The 21,814-nt window shown below is 43.1% G+C and overlaps 1 long non-coding RNA gene across 1 annotated transcript in view; it reads right to left on the bottom strand.

The window, feature by feature from the left end:
* Positions 1-21,814, bottom strand: part of LOC143682656 (uncharacterized) — a 52,882-nt gene that overhangs the window by 3,435 nt on the left and 27,633 nt on the right. Inside the window, exons 2-4 of the long non-coding RNA XR_013175215.1 lie at positions 6,511-6,627; positions 5,165-5,352; positions 4,479-4,497 (exon numbers count right to left, since the gene is read on the bottom strand). This is a non-coding gene — a long non-coding RNA (uncharacterized LOC143682656). The remainder of the gene's footprint in view (positions 1-4,478; positions 4,498-5,164; positions 5,353-6,510; positions 6,628-21,814) is intronic.

The raw sequence follows: 21,814 nt of genomic DNA, 5'->3' as shown, positions 1-21,814 counted from the left end.
GTGATTACCATGCCTGTGTCCACTCTTCCCTCTTCTCATCCGTTTCATAAGCAGGGTTCTCCTTCCTGATAAGGCTCATACCACCACATGGGTGTTGGCTCTGTCCTCTTCTACCTTCTTAGGAACCTCAGGCCAATAATTGACCTCAATCCTTCTTTTCATCCTCTCTCTTTCTGCTGGCTCCTCCTCACCATCTTATAAACACAGTCCATTTCCTCTTATGTCAAAAAAGAGTTCTCTCCTTCAACTCTCTAGTCCTTCCAAGGAATCTTCCTGACCCTGCTCCTCCAGTATGGGACAGCTGTTCCACACACATGTTCCCATTGAACCCCAAGCTTACAGTCTGTCTCCTTGTATGTAATCCCACCCCACTCCCCCCACCCCACCCCAAAAAAGACAATGAGTTCCTTGAGAGCTGGGACTTTGTCATCATCACTGTTGAATCCCCAACACATAGCATAGAGTTCATAGAAGGAATAAAAGAATGAGACCTGGGATCATTGTTCGATCCAGCAGTTCCCATTGATCTCTGTGTGCTGGTTACCTAAGAATTCTGCTTTGATGTGAGGCCAGCTGGCAGAGTTTTAACTTTAGAGTATTACTGTGTTATGTAATTCTTTTCAGTCTATGGAAATTCTGGCCTACTTTAGTTGGCTTCTAATTTGTGGGTTAAAAAGTCTTTGTCTGAGGGTCTCGGTGCACAGCACAGGGCTAAGATCACCTCTCTCAGACTCCCTTGAGGTTTAGGGTGGAGGGATGAGTGTGTTTTGAGGTACTGACTCTGCATAACTTACAGGATTTCAGTCTGGGTGTATTAGTCATTAGAGTTTATTTACCTTTTGTGGTGGCCTAGAAAAAGCCAAACTTAATTTAGTGGTTACCAAAAGCCTTTAACATCATATTTTCCACAGAGTTCATAAAAATATTGACAGTGGACTTAACTGCCACATGCATCTTTCAAAGTGATGAACAAAAATAATATTAAGCATATTGATTTTGTTTTATAAAGCCTCCATAGCAAGAATCCTGGAGTGCTCTCAGTCTCCACAGCAAGGAGGACCTTACAATAGACAGTGGGTAAATTAGCTACTTAGCTTTAGATAGACACTGCCCCTCTCGGGGCCTCAATTTCCCAACTGTGAAATAAGATGTTTGGAACAAACAAGCTAAGGTTTGTGCCTGCTTCAGAGTAGAATAATGCTATTCTTTCTAAATTCACTCCCAGGACAGCACACTGTCTTTGCTTTAGAGGGAGGGAAAATGGGGAGTATTAATTTTATCTCTGATAAAATCAGCATAGATGGCCATAAAACTGGGGTAAATGGTGATGGTCGTCAGGGCACAATTTACTTGTTCTCCCCAGGTTTTCCTGGTTCCAGCCATATGTGCTGTAAGTCCACTGGTGAAGATGTCGATGATGAGATGATGATGATGATGGGGGAGGAAAAGAGGAAGGAGGAAAAAGAGAAAGAATAAGGAGGAAGAGGAGAATTAGAAAAAGAAGATGAGGGAGGAAAAGGAGAAAGAGGTGAGGATGACGTCAGTGATGATGATGACGTTCATGATGACAAAGGTGATGTGCGAATGGTGAAGATTATGGTGATTATGACATGGGTAGTGAGGATGCTGCTGCTGCTGATGATGATGATGATGATGTGAGAAAGACAAAGACGTGATGAAAGCCAGGCTTGGTGCCAAACATCTGACTGTAGTAACTGGAGATGGTATGTACTGAACCACGACTCAGGCCCAGATCTGCCTGACTCAGCAGCCCACATGCTTAGCTCCAATGGGCTCCACAGTTGTGTGGAAAGAGTCTGGACTGGGAGCCCAAGAAACTTGTTTCAACCTTCTCCATATATCAGAATCACCAACTGCTGAGGCCTGGAAGCTAAGCATAGAGTTCCCTTACAACAGGGCAGTCCCACTACTTGGAACATACCCAGAAGATCTGAGAGCAGGGACCCAGACAATTGCACAACAATCTTCACAGCGACACTATTCACAATTGCCAAAAGATGGAAACAACTCAAGCGTCCATCAACAGAGGAACGGATACACAAAATGTGGTATGTACACACAATGATATATTATTCAACAGTAAGAAAGAATGAAGTCCTGAAGCACACAACAACATGGACGAACCTTGAGGACATTAGGTTAAATGAAATAAGGCAGACACAAAAGGATAAATAGTACATGATCTCAGTGACATGAACTAACTATAATATATAGCTCACAGATATAAACTCTAGAATACAGGTTGCCAGGATATAGAATGAGGCTAAAGAATGGAGAGCAGTTACTTAATATGTGCAGAATGTTTAACTAGGTTGGAAGTGGACAGAGATGATGGTAGCACATTATTATGAGAATAATAACACTGTGAATGGTGTGTGAATGCGGTGGAAAGAGGAATTTTAGAGTAATGTATGTCACCAGGAGGAAAGTTGGAGGCTAAAACACAGGAATGTATAACAGAGTGAATCTTGTGGAGGACAACCTCCATGATTAACTGTATAAATGTAAAAAGTTCCTTCATGAACTAGAGCAAATGTACAACACTATATACAAAAGAGCCAAAAATAGTGAGGTATATGGAAAAATTTTATATACTGCAAACTATGGACTATAGTTAACAGTGATATTTTAACACTTTTTCATCAACAGTAATAAATGTACTACACCAATATTATGGGTAAATAATAGGAGGGGATTTCCTTTTTCTTTTTTATTTTTACTTCTTTTCTGGAATAATGAAAATGTTCTAAAATTGATCATGGAGTTGTTTATGTGATAATACTGTGAGCCAGTGATTGTATATTTCAGATGATTGTATGGTGTATGAATGCATCTCAATCAAACCACATTTAAAAAAAAAAAAGAGTTAAAAAAACTGCATTAAAAAAAAAATTACTGAGGCCTGAACCCCAACCCTGGAGATTCCTATTCATTTGTTCTGAGATGGAGCTTGCATATCAGGATATTTTATTCAGGTGATTTTATGAACCACTGCCCAGATGATTGCTAAGGTTTTTAGCCAGCACTATTGTAGGCTTCGCCCATCGTCCTTTACTCCCCCTACCAAGGAGGCTGCAGAGAAAGCTGGCAGAAGACACAACAAGAACTGAAGAGAGCTGGAAAGGCACAAACCAGGCAAGCCAGGCTATGACATGTCAGCACTTCCCTTTCAAAACTCAAGCTATTTCATTGCCTTGGTAAAATGCTAGGCTGCCTGAGCCTTGCCAGTGAGTAGAATAAGGATCATCAACTGATAAGAGTAGATTTGGGGGACATCAAGAAGTACTGACTATCCCCAAACATGTATCCCACTGTCCTTTCCCATGGCCTTTCCACTATTAAAGATTATCTTCCTTGGTCTTTGAAAATGGTAGTACTTGCAGTGCTTACAGCCCATACTTGGGCAAACGACGGAAAGATGGTAGGAGGAGAGGGGAGGCCCAGAGTTGAGAACTTTCACTTACTTATCCATCTTGACACCGACCAACGGGCTGTGGACCGGGCCCTGATGAGACCCAAATATGAAAAGCAGCCCTTCTCATCTACAGAGGAGGTGTCTCCTCTAGAGATAGGACCAGAGGTGGAACATCCACACCTCTCCTGCCAGCAGTCACAGAGTGGGAGTGTCTTCTAGGAACCGCACCCAGCCACGTGAAGCCCAGGCCCACATCTCCCAGGAATTAATCATTTACAGAGTCTCTGGTCTGGCTGCAGAGTAAGAGGGCTGGACAGAAAGCCTGTCTGCCCCCACATGCCATCCCTCCTGTCCCACACTGTGCCACCCCCTACAGCCCCCCCACACACAAACCAGAGACCTCTAGATCAAAGCATCACCTTTGAACATCTGCTGGGTTCTCTAACCCAAAGTTGGAGTGCGGGGGTGGGGGGCTTTCTCCCTGGCCAGGTGGGTCTGAGGAGGTAAGGCTGAGCTGAGGGAGGGTGACAGGGGCTGTGGACTCTGTCAATAAGCAATTCTCAGTCAAGAGTGACCATCAGAAGCCCCTGTGGAAACGCCTGAATTAGACCCCGAAATGAAGATTTGGGTATATGAATAATTTGAAAGGTGATTCCAGAAAGTATAGTAAGGGTTTGGGAAGAAAATTAGGGAAGGAAGGAAAAACAATAAAGGAATTAATGAGCAACTTAGTGCAAGTGGGACAGAACGTCACTGGGGAACTCCGAAGAAGAGATAGGATAGACCACGCTTCAGAATCACCTCCCGGGCATGGGGGAGGGGAGCACTTGTCCATACACTCCTGCCCCTACTGAGGGTCACTCCTGGAGTGCTCCTGGCCTGCCCTGAGGACAGAAGACACCCTGTCCAGGCAGAGAGACACAGAAGTCCTAGGCATGGAGGGAACTGTCCGCAGCCATCTCTGATCTCCCACAGTGTCTGCTCAGGGCACACTGCCAGGACAGTCTGTTATGATGTGGTCAGGCATTTGAGCCTCACTTACCCAGCCTCAGTTTCCCGATCTGAAAAAAATTACAAGAACATTAATAATACTAACATTTACTCACCCCTTACCATGTGTCAGGCATTGTTCTAGTGCTTTATAAGGATTAGCTCATTTTACCCAAACAACGCTATGAGATAGGTAGGTGAGAACCATGCCCATTTTACAGGTGAGTGAACTGAGGCACAGAAAGCTTAAGTAATTTGCCCAAAGTCACACAGCTAGGAAGTGATTTTTTTTAAAAAGTGTGAGGTGTGGTTGATAATAGTAGTGGCAATTTCCCAGGGCAGCTGTGAGCACTCACTGAGCTACAGGACCAGCACCAGACAGAACTCTAGGCAGGGAGGATGAACGTTCTCGGCACCCACCCACCCCATTTCAAGCCGTAGCCCCCTCTTTGCTCCTCACCCACCCTGCACGGTCACATATGCACTCACGTACATCCCCCGCACGAGTGTCTCTCTGGGGTAACACTGGACTTGCTTGGGGACTAGGAGTTAAAGGGAATTGGGGTCTAGGATGGCACTGAAGGGTCAGGTCTTGCCTCTCAAGCATCAAGCACAGATACTGGGGCCAACCCTGGCTGGGTCTACCCAAAATCTATGCTCCCTTCTGCCCACATGATGGAGCCCAGTTTTATTCAGGAAGCAACATGTCCAGGCCCCCAGAAAGAAAACTGAAATCACCTGTTTGTGGCCACCCTGTTTACTTTTTCGTAAGGTGTGGGAATGCCACCATCAATGAGATGTGAGGACAGTTCTCTGATCAATGAGATGTGAGCACAGCTGTCCAATCAATGAGATGTGAGCGCAGCTGTCCAATCAATGAGATGTGAGGACAACTCTCTGGAGGCTTCTGGGAGAGATTTCCCTCCCTGGTAAAAGGTGAGGGCAGCATGAGAGAAAGAACTTGAGGCCTCCCTGCCCTCAACATCCTGCTCTGAACACTGCATGCACTGGTAGGAGGTGGTGGCCACGAGGGGTGGCCTAGAGGATCCCAGAGGCACTCTCGCCCAAACATCCCTGAGCTCCTGCACACAGTCCCAGAACCCACACCTCAAGGCCTGCCATGACAAAGCGGCAGGAGTGCGTAGTGCCCAGGAGTGTGGACACGATGGCAGAACTCCTTGGAACCCCAGGGAAGCTGGCTCTACCACTCATTGGACCTTGGACTAGTGGCTTAAGCTTTCTCAGGCACCGTTTCTTCGTTTGTGATGTGGTGGCCATAACAACACCTCCCTCATGGTATAAGAACTAAATGTATAACTGTGTATAAAGCACTTAAAGCCTGGTTGGTAGTAAGTGCTACCCAAGGGTTTGCTATGATTACATGACACTATTATTTAAGCCATCAAGAATTGGGGCTTCTATTACTTGCAGCCAAATGCATCTAAACTGATACACACGCCTAACGGCTATTGCTTTTTAGTGGGCTGAAGCTGAACATTCTTTCTTGGGAAGAGAAAGAAGTTCTTTTAATTAACCAGCGAATGAGTATTTATTGAGGAGTCAGCACATGCAGACATGTAAAAACCTGGTCACTGCCTCCAAGGACCTGGGAGACCATTTGGAGAGAGAAGCCATTCATGGGAAACAACCCCAGACAGGTGACCCTGAGAGCTGCCCAAGTAGGTGGAATTTCACTCGTGGATCAACCGGCTCTGACCCATTGTACACAGACATGCCCTGGGGATGGGTTGGAGAGCCTGCCCTAAGTCCAACAGGGAAAACAGATGAACCACATAATAGGTAAAATAGTGCAACATGGAGAGCCCAGCAGGACACTGTGCTAAAGACATAAAGAAAGGACCCATTTGGGAGAGTCAAGGAAGGTCACCATGAGGAGGTCACATTTAAACTGAGACCTGGATGATGGGAAGGAATCAGCCAAAGATTAGAGAAGGGGAGTGTGGTTCAGGCACAGGGAAAGGTTCTGAAGCAGTAAAAAGTTTCACTTATTTCAAGAACATAAAGAAAGTTCCATGACTTAGGGAGAAAGGGAGAAAGCTGACGGCTAGAGCAGAGTAACTTACCCCTTAACCTGTGGATCGTGATACGTTTAACTTTTATCCCAAGTGCCACAGGAATCCACTGATGGATTTAACAGGGTAGCAACAGCTAGTCTTTGGGTAGAGAGAGGAAGGAGTGGCCTGTGGGAGAAAGTAAAGTTGTCAAGAAAAAAAAAAAAAGCTGGAAGGCCTGGAGGATTGTCCTTGGGGACTCTGAATGCTAACCCAGGAATTATCCACAATGTTACTAAAACCTTACAAAGGGCACAGGAACTGCAGTGTTTGGGCTGTTTTAAAGCTCCCCCTCTCTTCCAGAGAAATCCTTGGAAATTTTAAGCTCTAACAAAAAGAAAGGATGCTGAAGAATTTTAGGGGACTTTAAACAGTTTGCACAATTAAAAACCACCCTCAAATCCAATAATCACATGTCTCCTGATAAATGTCAGCTGGAAAGCAATTCACATTGAAGCCATGGCAAATGACAGGGGCTGGTCGCCCAGAGATATTACAGAAAGGTAAATACTTCTCCCCATGAACCAAGAAGACAAAACTCTCCACCCTATGCTTATGTAAAGTTCAGTGAGAGTTTGAAGATATTAGACCAGGATTTATGGAAGCCATGTAAAAATAACCACATGCTGCTGCTAATTAATCTTATTTCCTGGCTCTTTCCAATCAGACTCTGAACTATAATCCATCTTCATTACACTTCTTTTAAAGCAAAAATGATGCGTTTCCACAAGTGTAATTAAGGAAGGAACATTACAGGGCCTTGGGTCATAACTTTCTCTCTATCACATGTGCACACCGATTATACAAAACACACACTCACAGTCTCCATGCTCTGTTTATTTGCAACTAGTGGACAGGCCACGTGAGAGCCCAGGGATGGATGAAATGGCTGAGTGGTGACCATCACAGTCACTGTCACTGTTGGCCAGTGACCCTCCCCACTCAAATGCCCCCACACTTGCACACATCTACCCACCATACTGCTAAACACACACCCTGGAGGGCAGCGATGGGCTCAGGGAAGGGCTACCTGGCCTCCAGCCCCAAGGGATAGAGCAGGATTAGTCTAAGCCAGGCATAGCAATAGATTGGTCTTCTATGGTTGTTAGTTTTAGGACAGCATTTGATCTGCTTCTTGCCAAGGAGATAAAAGGAAAAGTTTGTTGGGGGGTTCTGGGAAAGACTTTCTTCCATGATGCAAACAATGAGCATGGTGGAAAGACCTGCTTTCAGCCCAGCTCTTCTTCCCACCCTAAAGGTGCTTGTGTACGGGTGAGATGCTTGTCTCTGCAGCAACCAAATAGTGAAAAACTAATGACCGTAAGGAGAAAAGTCATACTTAGGTAGACCTGCCAAAGATGTGGATTGAATTTGGGGAAACTTGGGGAGAAAGAGTTGGGAAGAAGCTGCATCATCTCTGAGAACTTGTCTTGTTAGGATGGCCTAACTCATGACTTGGGATCCTGAGGAAAGGTTGGAATGGGTCCAGGACTCACATCTGAGCTGGGCTCCACACTGTGAGACCAGGTTGAGAGTCTGGTGATAGGAGTATCCCAGCTAATGATGGGTCCTTTCCATGGACACATTCTTCATCCCCACCCCATCACCACCTCCACCAGCCTGGATGAATCATGAGGTGGATCTGAGTGTTTTCAGTTGTTGATGATTGGTGGTTTCCGACATGCCTTCCACACATTTTACTCATCTAATTTCATAAAACTATTGACATTTAAGAGGCTTCTGTGAGATTTACTGACCTCTCACTCCTTCGTTAATCTTGTCATTCACACATATTCTCTCTGTCCCCCATCACCCACCCCCCACACCTCCACTTATCACAGCAGCTCCTATCAGTCAAATCCTGGAAGGACCTCTAATTCCAGTTGTCAACTAAATTAGACAGTGTGGGAAGAAATACGCCAGGCCTGGAATTTCCTGCTTGGAAATTTTAACAATCCATCCAGATGAGTCCCACTCGTCATATGACCAGTCCAGTTCAGAGGTAGTGGTCTTGACCAACACCTCCTCATTAAAAGAACATTGCTATTGCAGTTTGGAAGGTGCCTGAGTACATGACTGTGGCTGGTATCCTCTTAGAGACTGTCTTCATACACATAGGTTGTTCGTATTCATGGCACACATGAGACACAGCCAGGACATCTTCAATACGGGGTGGGTAGAGAAGGTCATTGAACATTGGATGCAGCCAGCTGAGTGCAGTAGAGTTTGAAGAGACCTTAAAGATCAGAAGGACTGACTCCCTCACTCTACAGATGAGAAGCTGCATCCAAGATGGAAAGGGGCTTAGCCAGAGTCCCCAGGCTCTGAGCTTAAAATAAGTGAAGACAAGTGAGTTAATAGAGGTGTTGAGGAAGCTGGTTTCCTGTATAGTGAAAAGGTAAGCATGTCTTTGTACACTACCCAAGGTTAAGATTTACTGGTGTGGTAGAAGTTCAAAGAGTACCATAGTCACCTTTTGGGTGGCTGCCCAGCTCACTGAAATTCTCCCTTCGGTGGTAGATACAAACAGACATTTTGAGTTCGGCCCCAAAAGCCATGTCTCTGCCGCATGATCCTGCTACTGGCCATAGCTGACTGACCCCACAACAACACATGACCCAAGCTGGGTCAGGCACATTTTGCTTCTCAGGAATTTGAGATATACATCAACACACATAGGCTGGAAATCTTCCGGGCTGGCTTAGGTTAATGGGAACCCACTAAGGAGAGGATCTGGGAGCTCCTGCTGTTGAGGCATCAGGAACAGCCTTGTTTCTTTCCAAATAGTTGTTGGACCTTTGTTTGATTTATGAGGTACTCCATAATCCATCCACTTTCTTTTCTTTGCTTAAGCTAGTCAGAGGAGTTTCTGTTGCATGTGCTAAAAACAAAACAAAACAATAAAAAATGCTCAGCTAACAGAAAAAGCTATGTCAGAGTCCCATGGGTGCTCCAGTTTGCTGCTTCCTCAATGGCATGTTTGAGAGTTTAATGGAGCTAAACTGAGTACAGAGAGTTGTATTGCCTTACATTTCCCACTTCAGATGGGACAAAATAAGTTAATTAAATTACTAAAGCTACAAAGCATCATCAACCTACCAGTTTGAAAAGCATGTTGAGATTTATTGAGACTATTTAACACTATACATAAAAACTCTTCCAAAAGGATGACCGCTTTATTCATAAAATGATCAAGTTCAAGTAGCAAGGATAAGAGAGATGAGTTAGCTACTAAGGGAACGCTGGCCAAATCTCCAGACTCTGAACCCAGCACTATTTCCATGTCCCATGCACCAAAGAGTTAGGATATTTTATCTTTAATCTTTATTCAGCCACAAACTCACCTTGTGGCTTTAAATAGGTCACTTCCTCACAATGGGATCAATTTCCTTTTCTGTAAAATGGTAGTATAGAATTAAATTACTTCGAAGTTCCCTCATAACTACAAAAATCCCCCAATTTTATTAAAACATTGGTTACACATCTTTTTTGTTTATTCAAGTTTGGACACCAATTCCAAAATGGTCCTTCTAGAGCTCACTAAATGAGTTACACTGCAAAATAGATTATTGTAGTGAACTGGGCTAAGGCTGCTGCAATAGCCAGCCTCAAAGATGGCCCCCTTGAATGAGTCTTGCCTCCTCCTCTTCGTGCTGTTTTGTCATCTCTTCCTTCACTGAGTCAGGACTGATGTGTGGAGGTGGTAATGTGTGACTTCTGAGGCTAGGTTATAAAAAGCATTGTGGTTTCCTCCTCAGTCTCGAGTCACTCGCTCTGAGGGAAGTTGATGGCCATGTTGTGGGCACACTCAAGCAGCCCTGTGGAGAGGCTCATGTGGAGAGAAATAGCACTACTGTCAACAGCCAGTACCAACGTGCCAACTATGTGAGTGAACCATCTTGGAAGTGGATCCTTTAGGAATGGCTTAACAATTATGATCTTTTTGAGGATAACATTTCTCCAATATAGAAGAAATACGCTTTCAGTCAAGCTTTCAGATGATTGTGAGCCCAATCAGTTTCTTATCTGCCTACTAATGAGAGATTCTAAGTCAAAACCACCTGGCTAAGACACTCTGAAATTCCTGACCCACACAAACTAAGAGAGATAATAAATGTTTATTGTTGCTTTAAATCACTTAGCTTTGGGGTAATTTGTTATACAGCATCAGAGAACTAACATAACCTTTAAAAAACTATATTTGATTCTTCTTTATGAAAATTAGAAATTCTGATAAAGATAACAATAATGACAGAAGACTGTTATGTAATTTTTTTCTTCTAAAAATGCAAATGCTTTCATATATCTGTCATGATTTGCCATGGGCAGTTGTATGAGATAAGCAGGGAAGTATGAGAAAATAACCCTTTTCTTGCTACCTGACAAATTTGCATATTGTTTTTAAATTAATAGATTTGGGAAGACATTGCTAGGCTGGTGGATATGTGAAGGTTCATTATGTTATTCTTTGTATTTTGTCTATATTGGAGAAATGTTATCCTCAAAAAGATCATAATTGTTAAGCCATTCCTAAGGCTGGAGGGAGAAGAACACTTTGGGCAATAGGTCTTGCTTGCCTCGCCATCTTTATCTCCTACCTGTCTAGTCCAGCTTCACTCTGCTCTAGCCACACTGTTTTCCTTGCTCTTTCTTGAGCTCAGCAAACTGACTCCTCCATCCGATCATTTGCATTTGCCCTTCCCTCTGCCTCAGGCAGAAACCGCTAGCTGTCCACCGAAATCCATCTACTCCTTGTTCCTGAGCACAGTAGACATTTCCCAGGCTCCCTTGCAGTTAGGGGTGACCACGTGACCAAATTCACTCCAATGAAACGTGAGCAGAGGCAATGTCAGTCACATCCAGACCTGGCCCACAGAAACTTCCCAAGATGCTCCCTTAAGCTCTTCCCGCCGACTGGTATGGTAGTGCCAGGATGACCTTAGAAGTTAACATTAGAAGATGGCAGAGCAGCCTTCAGCCTGGGTCCTTAAATGAATGTATAGAGGAGAGCCATCCCACCCTCCTGAACACCCACCCTGAGAGATAATGTGAAAAATAAACTTATTCTTTAGGCCCTTTGATTTTGAGGGTCTACTTGTTGTGTCAGCTCATCCTGCAGCTGACAACCCATATCGCTCCACTCTTCACATCATTCAGGCTTCTCCGAGTCACCTGCTCATACGTCAGCCTTTCCATCAGCCCATCAAAATGGCTCCTCCTCACCGTCTTTCACATTACCCTGTCTTCTTCTGCTTTACAGCTCCTACTCCTGCCTGAAACTATACATTTATGTTTGTGGCTGTTCACTGTCACCACTACTAGAAAATAAAAGCAGGGGCTTTACCTGTATCCCCAGCAGTGCCCAGCATATAATAGGTGACTATGCCAGTTTGAAAGTACTATGTACCCCAGAAAAGCCATGTTTTAATCCGGATTTGGTCTTGTGGGAGCAGTTATTCCTTTTAATCCTGATTCAATACTGTAGGGCGGAAATGTTTAATTAAATTATCTCCGCAGAGATGTGACATAGCCCAATTGTGGATGTGACCTTTTGATTGGATGGAGATGTGACTCTGTCCATTCAAGGTGGCTCTTGATTAGTTTACTGGAGTATTTTAAAAGAGGAAATATATTATATTTAGAAATAGGGCATCTCAGGATTTCTGAAATTTGCTAGAAAAGAATTGGTGGAAGGAGAGAGAGGTTGCACAGAAATGGAGTAGAGCAATAGAGATGAAGCAATATGTTAATAGTTGCTGAAGTCTGAGTAATGGATTCATCATATTATTTTCTCTACTTTTGTACATAGTTGACTATTTCTATAATAAAATTTGTTTCCCCCCCCCCCAAAAAAAAAGAGGAAATATTTTGGAGAGAGTGCAGAGCCAATGTAGACGTTCGGAGATTGAAGCAAAAATAGCCCAGGTGCTAAGCAAGGATTCAGAGAAATAGCCAGAATCTGAAGAGAAGAAATCTCTAGCCCCGGCAGATAATAAGCTAAGAGATGAAACCCAGAGTTTTGTACTGGAGCAGCTAAGTGATGCCCACAGACTCTTAGAGAGGAAATCACTGGCATCAGAAGCTGTAGGCAATGGAACCATGAGCAAGGACCAACAGGTGCCAGCCATGTACCTTCCCAAATCACTGTTCCTTAAGCCAAGGTATCTTTCCCTGGATGCCTTAGTTTGGTCATTTTTACAGCCTTAGAACTATAAACTTGTAACTTATTAAATTCTCTTTTTAAAAGCCATTCCAGACTTCCAGAGAAGATGGCGGCTTAGTAAGGTGCGCGTGTCTTAGTTCCTCCTCCAGAACAACTACTAAATAACTAGAAACAGTACAGAACAGCTCCCGGAGCCACGACAGAGACCAGACACACAGTGTACCCCAGTCTGGAACGGATGGACTGGCTACGAGACTCCGCTGCGGTGAGGACCCCGAGCGGTGCGTGCTTCCCCGGGCCGTGGCAGCTGGCGGCCGAAGTCCCTCCCTCCCTCCTTCCCGGTCCGGCTGAGAGACTCAGATCAGCGAATCCCCAAGCTGTGGACCAGCAACTGGAGCCCCTCCCACACACGCGGCTTCCTGGGCTGGCTGGGAGCCTCGGATCGGCGGTTCCCCAAGCCACGGCGGCCGGCGACCGGAGCCCCTCCCACACACGCAGCTTCCCGGAGGGAAAGGAAAGAGCCTCCAACAGTAGTAGAGACTGAGTCCAACCTAACACCAATAGTGGCATTAATGAACAACTTCTGACTACTAAAAATAGGCCTTCAGCTCAGGCAAAACTGATCAAGATGGAAGTCGCCTATTGGGCTAACTGAAAAAGAGGAAAGAAGGTGAAACAGAGCCTTCTGCAGTTGTTTCTGCGGAGGCTTGGTTGCCTCTGGGCTCAGCACTGGGATTACACAGGTTGCAACTGCCCCGAACGCAGAAACATGCTGCTTTCAGGGCTCTCTACCACCTGAACCTTCCCCGCGGGAGGGGTGAAACGCAACTCAGGTAGAATCTCTCTCTCAAGGAATTCAGATCCCAGGACTTCACAATTTGAAGTCATTAAAACCAAACTACAACCTTTCCTCTGTCTCCACCACACACCCAGCAGTGAGAGTCTTCCAAAGTTAAAGGAGCCACAACATCTTTTGCTGGTGGGACCCGCAGACAGACAAACACCACATATTGGGCAGGATAAGAAAAACAGAGCCCAGAGATTTCACAGGAAAGTCTTTCAACCTGCTGGGTCCCACACTCAGGGAAATCTGATTAAATGCCCAGACATCAGCAAAAAATAACAAATAACACCAGGAAAATTGAAGATATGACCCAGTCAAAGGAACAAACCAATAGCTCAAATGAGATACAGGAGCTGAGACAACTAATTCTGAATATATGAACAGAAATGGAAAACTTCTTCAAAAACCAAATCAATAAATTGAGGGAGGACATGAAGAAGGCATGGAATAAACAAAAAGAAGAAATGGAAAGTCTGAAAAAACAAATCACAGAACTTATGGGAATGAAAGATACAGTAGAAGAGATGAAAAAACAATGGAAATCTACAATGGTAGATTTCAAGAGACAGAGGCTAGAATTAGAGAACTGGAGGATGGAACATCTGAATTCCAAAAAGAAACAGAAACTATAGGGAAAAGAATGGAAAAATTTGAGCAGGGGCTCAGGGAATTGAATGATAATATGAAGCGCACAAATATATGTGTTGTGGGTGTCCCAGAAGGAGAAGAGAAGGGAAAAGGAGGAGAAAAACTAATGGAAGAAATTATCACTGAAAATTTCCCAACTCTTATGAAAGACCTAAAATTACAGATCCAAGAAGTGCAGTGCACCCCAAAGAGAATAGATCCAAATAGGCATTCTCCAAGATACTTACTAGTTAGAATGTCAGAGGTCAAAGAGAAAGAGAGGATCTTGAAAGCACCAAGAGAAGAACAATCCATCACATTCAAGGGAAACCCAATAAGACTAAGTGTAGATTTCTCAGCAGAAACCATGGAAGCTAGAAGACAGTGGGATGATATATTTAAATTACTAAAAGAGAAAAACTGCCAACCAAGACTTCTATATCCAGCAAAAGTGTCCTTCAAAAATGAGGGAGAAATTAAAACATTTTCAGACAAAAAGTCACTGAGAGAATTTGTGACCAAGAGACCAGCTCTGCAAGAAATACTAAAGGGAGCACTAGAGTCAGATACGAAAAGACAGAAGAGAGAGGTATGGAGAAGAGTGTAGAAAGAAGGAAAATCAGATATGACATATATAATACAAAAGGCAAAATGGTAGAGGAAAGTATTACCCAAACAGTAATAACACTAAATGTTAATGGACTGAATTCCCCAATCAAAAGACATAGACTGGCAGAATGGATTAAAAAACAGGATCCTTCTATATGCTGTCTACAGGAAACACATCTTAGATAAACATAGGTTGAAAGTGAAAGGTTGGGAAAAGATATTTCATGCAAATAACAACCAGAAAAAGAGCAGGAGTAGCTATACTAATATCCAACAAATTAGACTTCAAATGCAAAACAGTTAAAAGAGACAAAGAAGGATACTATCTACTAATAAAAGGAACAATTAAACAAGAAGACATAACAATCATAAATATTTACACACCGAATCAGAATGCCCCAAAATACATGAGGACTACACTGCAATTACTGAAAAGGGAAATAGACACATCTACCATAATAGTTGGAGACTTCAATTCCCCACTCTCATCAATAGACAGGACATCTAGACAGAGGATCAATAAAGAAACAGAGAATTTGAATATTACAATAAATGAGCTAGACTTAACAGACATTTATAGGACATTACACCCCACAACAGCGGAATATACCTTTTTCTCAAGTGCTCATGGATCATTCTCAAAGATAGACCATATGCTGGGTCACAAAGAAAGTCTCAACAAATTTAAAAAGATTGAAATCATACACAACACTTTCTCAGATCATAAAGGAATGAAGTTGGAAATCAATAATAGGCAGAGTGCCAGAAAATTCACAAATACGTGGAGGCTCAACAATACACTCTTAAACAATGAGTGGGTCAAGGAAGAAATTACAAGAGTAATTAGTAAATATCTCAAGGCGAATGAAAATGAAAACACAACATATCAAAACCTATGGGACGCAGCAAAGGCAGTGCTAAGAGGGAAATTTATTGCCCTAAATACCTATATCAGAAAAGAAGAAAGGGCAAAAATTCGGGAATTAACTGTCCACTTGGAAGAACTGGAGAAAGAAGAGCAAACTAACCCCAAAGCAAGCAAAAGGAAAGAAATAACAAAGATTAGAGCAGAAATTAATGAAATTGAGAACATGAAAACAATAGAGAAAATCAATAAGACCAGAAGTTGGTTCTATGAGAAAATCAACAACATTGATGGGCCCTAAGCAAGATTGACAAAAAGAAGAAGAGAGAGGACGCAAATAAATAAGATCAGAAATGGAAGAGGAGACATAACCACTGACCTCACAGAAATAAAGGAAGTAATAATAGGATACTATGAACAACTTTACGCTAATAAATACAACAATGTAGACGAAATGACAAGTTCCTAGAAACGCATGAACAACCAACTTTGACTCAAGAAGAAATAGACGACCTCAACAAACCAATCACAAGTAAAGAAATTGAATCAGTCATTCAAAAGTTTCCCAAAAAGAAAAGTCCAGGACCAGACGGCTTCACATGTGAATTCTACCAAACGTTCCAGAAAGAATTAGTACCAATTCTCCTCAAACTCTTCAAAAAAATCGAAGTGGAGGGAAAGCTACCTAATTCATTCTATGAAGTCAACATCACCCTCATACCAAAACCAGGCAAAGATATTACTAAAAAAGAAAACTACACCCAGTCTCTCTAATGAATATAGATGCAAAAATCCTCAACAAAATTCTAGCAAATCGAATCCAGCAACACATTAAAAGAATTATACATCATGACCAGGTAGGATTCATCCCAGGTATGCAAGGATGGTTCAACATAAGAAAATCAATTAATGTAATACACCATATCAACAAATCAAAGCAGAAAAATCACATGATCATCTCAATTGATGCAGAGAAGGCATTTGACAAGATTCAACATCCTTTCCTGTTGAAAACATTTCAAAGGATAGGAATACAAGGGAACTTCCTTAAAATGATAGAGGGAATATATGAAAAACCCACAGCTAATATCGTCCTCAATGGGGAAAATTGAAAACTTTCCCCCTGAGATCAAGAACAAGACAAGGATGTCCATTATCACCACTATTATTCAACATCGTGTTGGAGGTTCTAGCCAGAGCAATTAGACAAGAAAAAGAAATACAAGGCATCAAAATTGGAAAGGAAGACGTAAAACTATCACTGTTTGCAGACGATATGATACTATACGTCAAAAACCCAGAAAAATCCACAACAAAACTACTAGAGCTAATAAATGAGTACAGCAAAGTAGCAGGTTACAAGATCAACATTCAAAAATCTGTAGTGTTTCTATACACTAGCAATGAACAATCTGAGGGGGAAATCAAGAAACGAATTCCATTTACAATTGCAACTAAAAGAATAAAATACTTAGGAATAAATTTAATGAAAGAGACACAAGACCTATACAAAGAAAACTACAAAAAACTGTTAAAAGAAATCACAGAAGACCTAAATAGATGGAAGGGCATACCGTGTTCATGGATTGGAAGACTAAATATAGTTAAGATGTCAATTCTACCTAAATTGATTTACAGATTCAATGCAATACCAATCAAAATCCCAACAACTTATTTTTCAGAAATAGAAAAACCAATAAGTAAATTTATCTGGAAGGGCAGGTTGCCCCGAATTGCTAAAAGTATCTTGAGGAAAAAAAACGAAGCTGGAGGTCTCACACTGCCAGACTTTAAGGCATGTTATGAAGCCACAGTGGTCAAAACAGCATGGTACTGGCATAAAGATAGATATATCGACCAATGGAATCAAATAGAGTGCTCAGATATAGACCCTCTCATCTATGGACATTTGATCTTTGATAAGGCAGTCAAGCCAACTCACCTGGGACAGAACAGTCTCTTCAATAAATGGTGCCTAGAGAACTGGATATCCATATGCAAAAGAATGAAAGAGGACCCGTATCTCACACCCTTTACAAAAGTTAACTCAAAATGGATCAAAGATCTAAACAGTAGGTCTAAGACCATAAAACAGTTAGAGGAAAATATAGGGAGATATCTTATGAAACTTACAATTGGAGGCGGTTTTATGGACCTTAAACCTAAAGCAAGAGCACTGAAGAAATAAATAAATAAATGGGAGCTCCTAAAAATTAAACACTTTTGTGCTTCAAAGAACTTCATCAAGAAAGTAGAAAGACAGCCTACACAATGGGAGACAATATTTGGAAACGACATATCAGATAAAGGTCTAGTATCCAGAATCTATAAAGAGATTGTTCAACTCAACAACAAAAAGACAGCCAACCCAATTACAAAATGGGAAAAAGACTTGAACAGACACCTACCAGAAGAGGAAATACAAATGGCCAAAAGGCACATGAAGAGATGCTCAATGTCCCTGGCCATTAGAGAAATGCAAATCAAAACCACAATGAGATATCATCTCACACCCACCAGAATGGCCATTATCAACAAAACAAAAAATGACAAGTGCTGGAGAGGATGCGGAGAAAGAGGCACACTTATCCACTGTTGGTGGGAATGTCAAATGGTTGCAACCACTGTGGAAGGCAGTTTGGCGGTTCCTCAAAAAGCTGAATATAGAATTGCCATACGACCCAGCAATACCATTGCTGGGTATCTACTCAAAGGACTTAAGGGCAAAGACACAAACGGACATTTGCACACCAATGTTTATAGCAGCATTATTTATAATTGCAAAGAGATGGAAACAGCCAAAATGTCCATGAACAGACGAGTGGCTAAACAAACTGTGGTATATACATATGATGGAATATTGTGCAGCTTTAAGACAGAATAAACTTATGAAGCATGTAATAACATGGATGGACCTAGAGAACATTATGCTGAGTGAGACTAGCCAAAAACTAAAGGACAAATACTGTATGGTCCCACTGATGTGAACCGACATTAGAGAATAAACTTGGAATATGTCATTGGTAACAGAGACCAGCAGGAGTTAGAAATAGGGTAAGATAATGTGTAACTGGAGCTGAAGGGATACAGACTGTGCAACGAGACTGAATACAAAAACTCAAAAATGGACAGCACAATACTACCTAACTGTAATGTAATTATGTTAAAACACTGAATGAAGCTGCATCTGTGCTATAGTTTTTTTTAATATATATTTTTTGTATTTTTATTTTTATTTTTTTCTCTATATTTTCATTTTATTTCTCTTTCTGTTGTCTTGCTATTTCTTTTTCTAAATCGATGCAAATGTACTAAGAAATGATGATCATACATCTATGTGATGATATTAAGAATCACTGATTGCATATGTAGAATGGAATGATTTCTAAATATTGTGTTAGTTAATTTTTTTAATAAAAAAAAAAGCCATTTCATTTCTGGTACATCGCATTTTGGTGGCTTTAACAAACTAATATGATCCTCAATAAATATTTGTTAATAAATGTAGTAGGTCATTTGGGAACCCAGTGTGGGCAGTACTAGCATATAACTGAGCTTAACAAACTGGTTTCCAAATCTCTGGGGGCTTTAGTCACTGGGAGGGGCTTACTAAAAGCACCAAATCCTGAGTCCCCTGTCCTCAGATTCTTAATTTTGGTTCTGGCCACAGAGGCGGGGCGGAGCAAGCCTCTGTGGGTTCCAGCACAGATTTGGGATCCACTGCTCTGGCTTTGGCCAGGATCAGAATGTGCCCCTCCAATGTGAACTCATGGAGGATCCACACGTGGAGAGGTGATAGCCTTCATCTGACCTCCAGCAACTGGGGGAGGGGGTGCAGCTCCCAAGGGAAAATGACACTCCTCGTGGGAGAGTGGGTATAGGATATTGGCTGTTTCACAGAGACCACATCTGATAGTAGCTGTCTTGGTAGCAGCTGATTTGTTTCTGTAGTAGAAGTCTCAGTTGGAATGTCAGCTCTGCTCATCGGGCCCCGCCTCCTCCCATCAAGCCATTCGGCCACTGCTCACATGGTCAGGAAAGCACTCCACCATGTCCACAGGGCAGCCAGCATGGCGGGGAGACACACTCTCCTTTCCTTCCAAGAGCATGGCCCAGGCATCGCATACATCACTTCTACCCAGATTCCACTGGCCAGAACTTGGACATATAGATGTACTTGGCTGCAAGGAAGGCTTGTGCTTGCACCACAAACACAGCCAAAAGTTCTATGAAAGTGAAAGAAGGCAGGGATGGATACCAGGGGGCAACTATTTGTCTCAGCCATGTGACTGGAGAAAAGAGAACCAAATGCTGGTGCAAAATTACAGGCTTGGAAGCCAGGCTTCTAATCCAGCCTCAAGTCTCTGCCCTCAGTGCTCATAGGCCACTCAGGAAAAAGGACAAGTCAGTGAGCATTACAGAATGCACCATAGGTGGATTCAAAGGCCTCTGGGAAGCAACCCTGGGAGTTGGGAAGGTCGTTCCCTATGGAGATGGCTCTACTGGCAACCAGGGGAGTGGAACCTTGGGGGAGGGGGACAGAAAGTCAACAGGAAACCCCAGCAAGGAAACCAAAACATGCAATCATCAAGATGCATGGAAAAGCCTGGGGTCTTCAGAAAAGGGAGATAAATTCTGTGTTTCACTTCTAGGGAGTATGGGGGAGGGACAAGAGGTGAGGCTGGAAAAATAGAGTCAGCCTTCATAGAGCCCACTCTCAGAGGGCAGGCTGCCTGGGTTCCAATCTCGGTTCTCCACTACCTACTGGCTGTGAGACTCTGGGTAAGTCAACTTAACAACTCTCCAAACCTCAGAAACTTTCTATTTCTTAGAAATAAGAAAGAGCACCAACATCCTAACATTGTTGTGAGGATCAAATGAGCCAGAATAGGTGAAGATCTTAGGAGAATGACTGGCCCAGTGTGTCTGTAAGTGCCAACAAAGGCATTTACTTTATCCTTGGTTTCTTAATAAAGTTCCAACCTCTCTCGGAGGCACGAGAAGGAAACAGAAATGGGCTTGTTCCCCCAGACCTATGTCTAGAGCACAGAAGGGGCCAGTTGGCAGTGATTCACAGTACTGATATTTTGGGACGCCAAGAAGAGGGAAGGAGGGACAGGGCACCCCAAGCAGTTCCTGTCTGCACTTCCTTTGTCCCCCAGAGCTTGGTGACTTCTTGGGGATTGATTTCCACAGTGCCTCAAGCTGCCCTGTGCCAGTTCCATCAAAGAGAAAATACTGGTGCAAACTGAGTGTGGCCTCCAACACCTGGGAAGAGGAATTCTGACATGCTCTGCTGCTCCTTGGAGATCTGAAGAAGAGTCTCCGGAGGGATAAACAGCTGAGGGCTCTTCATTCATCTGCTTAGTTTTCCTGCTTGCATTTGAAAGGCTCTATGTATTTTTTTGCACTGGGTGAGACCAACCTGCCACTGAGCGGTGAGAGGGACAGAAGGGGGCAGCACCTGCTCCATGAAGCAGCAAGAGCAAGGCCCTTGGAACCAGAAAGGCCCAGGTTCAAATCCCAGTTTTCCTACTAAATAAATATTGACTGAGCTTGTGCTGTGAGCCAAGTTATTAGCAGTGAGACATTAAGTCATGAAAACCCTCAGAAACCCCATCTCCACCTCTATAAAAGGAAGGTAATAGGGCTTCACAGGTTCTTGTTAGGGATAGGATGAGATGATGTACCCAGCAGGTGACCAGGGAAGGACAGCTGGTCCTCAGCATCCAGCAGGGATTATTCAGTTCTTTGGGGAAGGGAGCTGGGCCTGAGCAGGTGGGTTTCTGGTCCCCTGTTGGATGGGGAATCAGCCTACTACCCACCCACCCATTTCCAGTGGGTCAGCCTGGCCAGATACAGCCTAAATGGCCATATCTGGAATGGGCCAACCCAGAGCCAAAGAGATTCTGAACACCATGACATCGAACCACCCACAGGCACACAAATCCCCATGGATTGCCATGGAGTGGCAGCTCTGGCGCTTTGCAGAGAGACCCTCTCCATCACATTCCCAGGTGGAACAGAACACATCCTCCTGAGAAACTCTACAACTGCCCTGTTTCGCTCCATTACCAGATCTTACAGCAAGTAAGAGAACAGGCTTTCCACGTGCATGTTCTCCCCAGTGAGCAATAAAAAACCTCTACACACAAGAAGGAGTCAGATGTGCCGTATGTTGAGTTTTCTGTCCTCCCCCAGATTCTGA

This window comes from Tamandua tetradactyla, chromosome 5, assembly GCF_023851605.1.
Source record: "Tamandua tetradactyla isolate mTamTet1 chromosome 5, mTamTet1.pri, whole genome shotgun sequence".
In the NCBI taxonomy this organism is placed as follows: domain Eukaryota; kingdom Metazoa; phylum Chordata; class Mammalia; order Pilosa; family Myrmecophagidae; genus Tamandua; species Tamandua tetradactyla.
The sequence above is the reverse complement of the archived record's forward strand: the minus strand, read 5'-3'. Positions and strand labels throughout refer to the sequence as shown.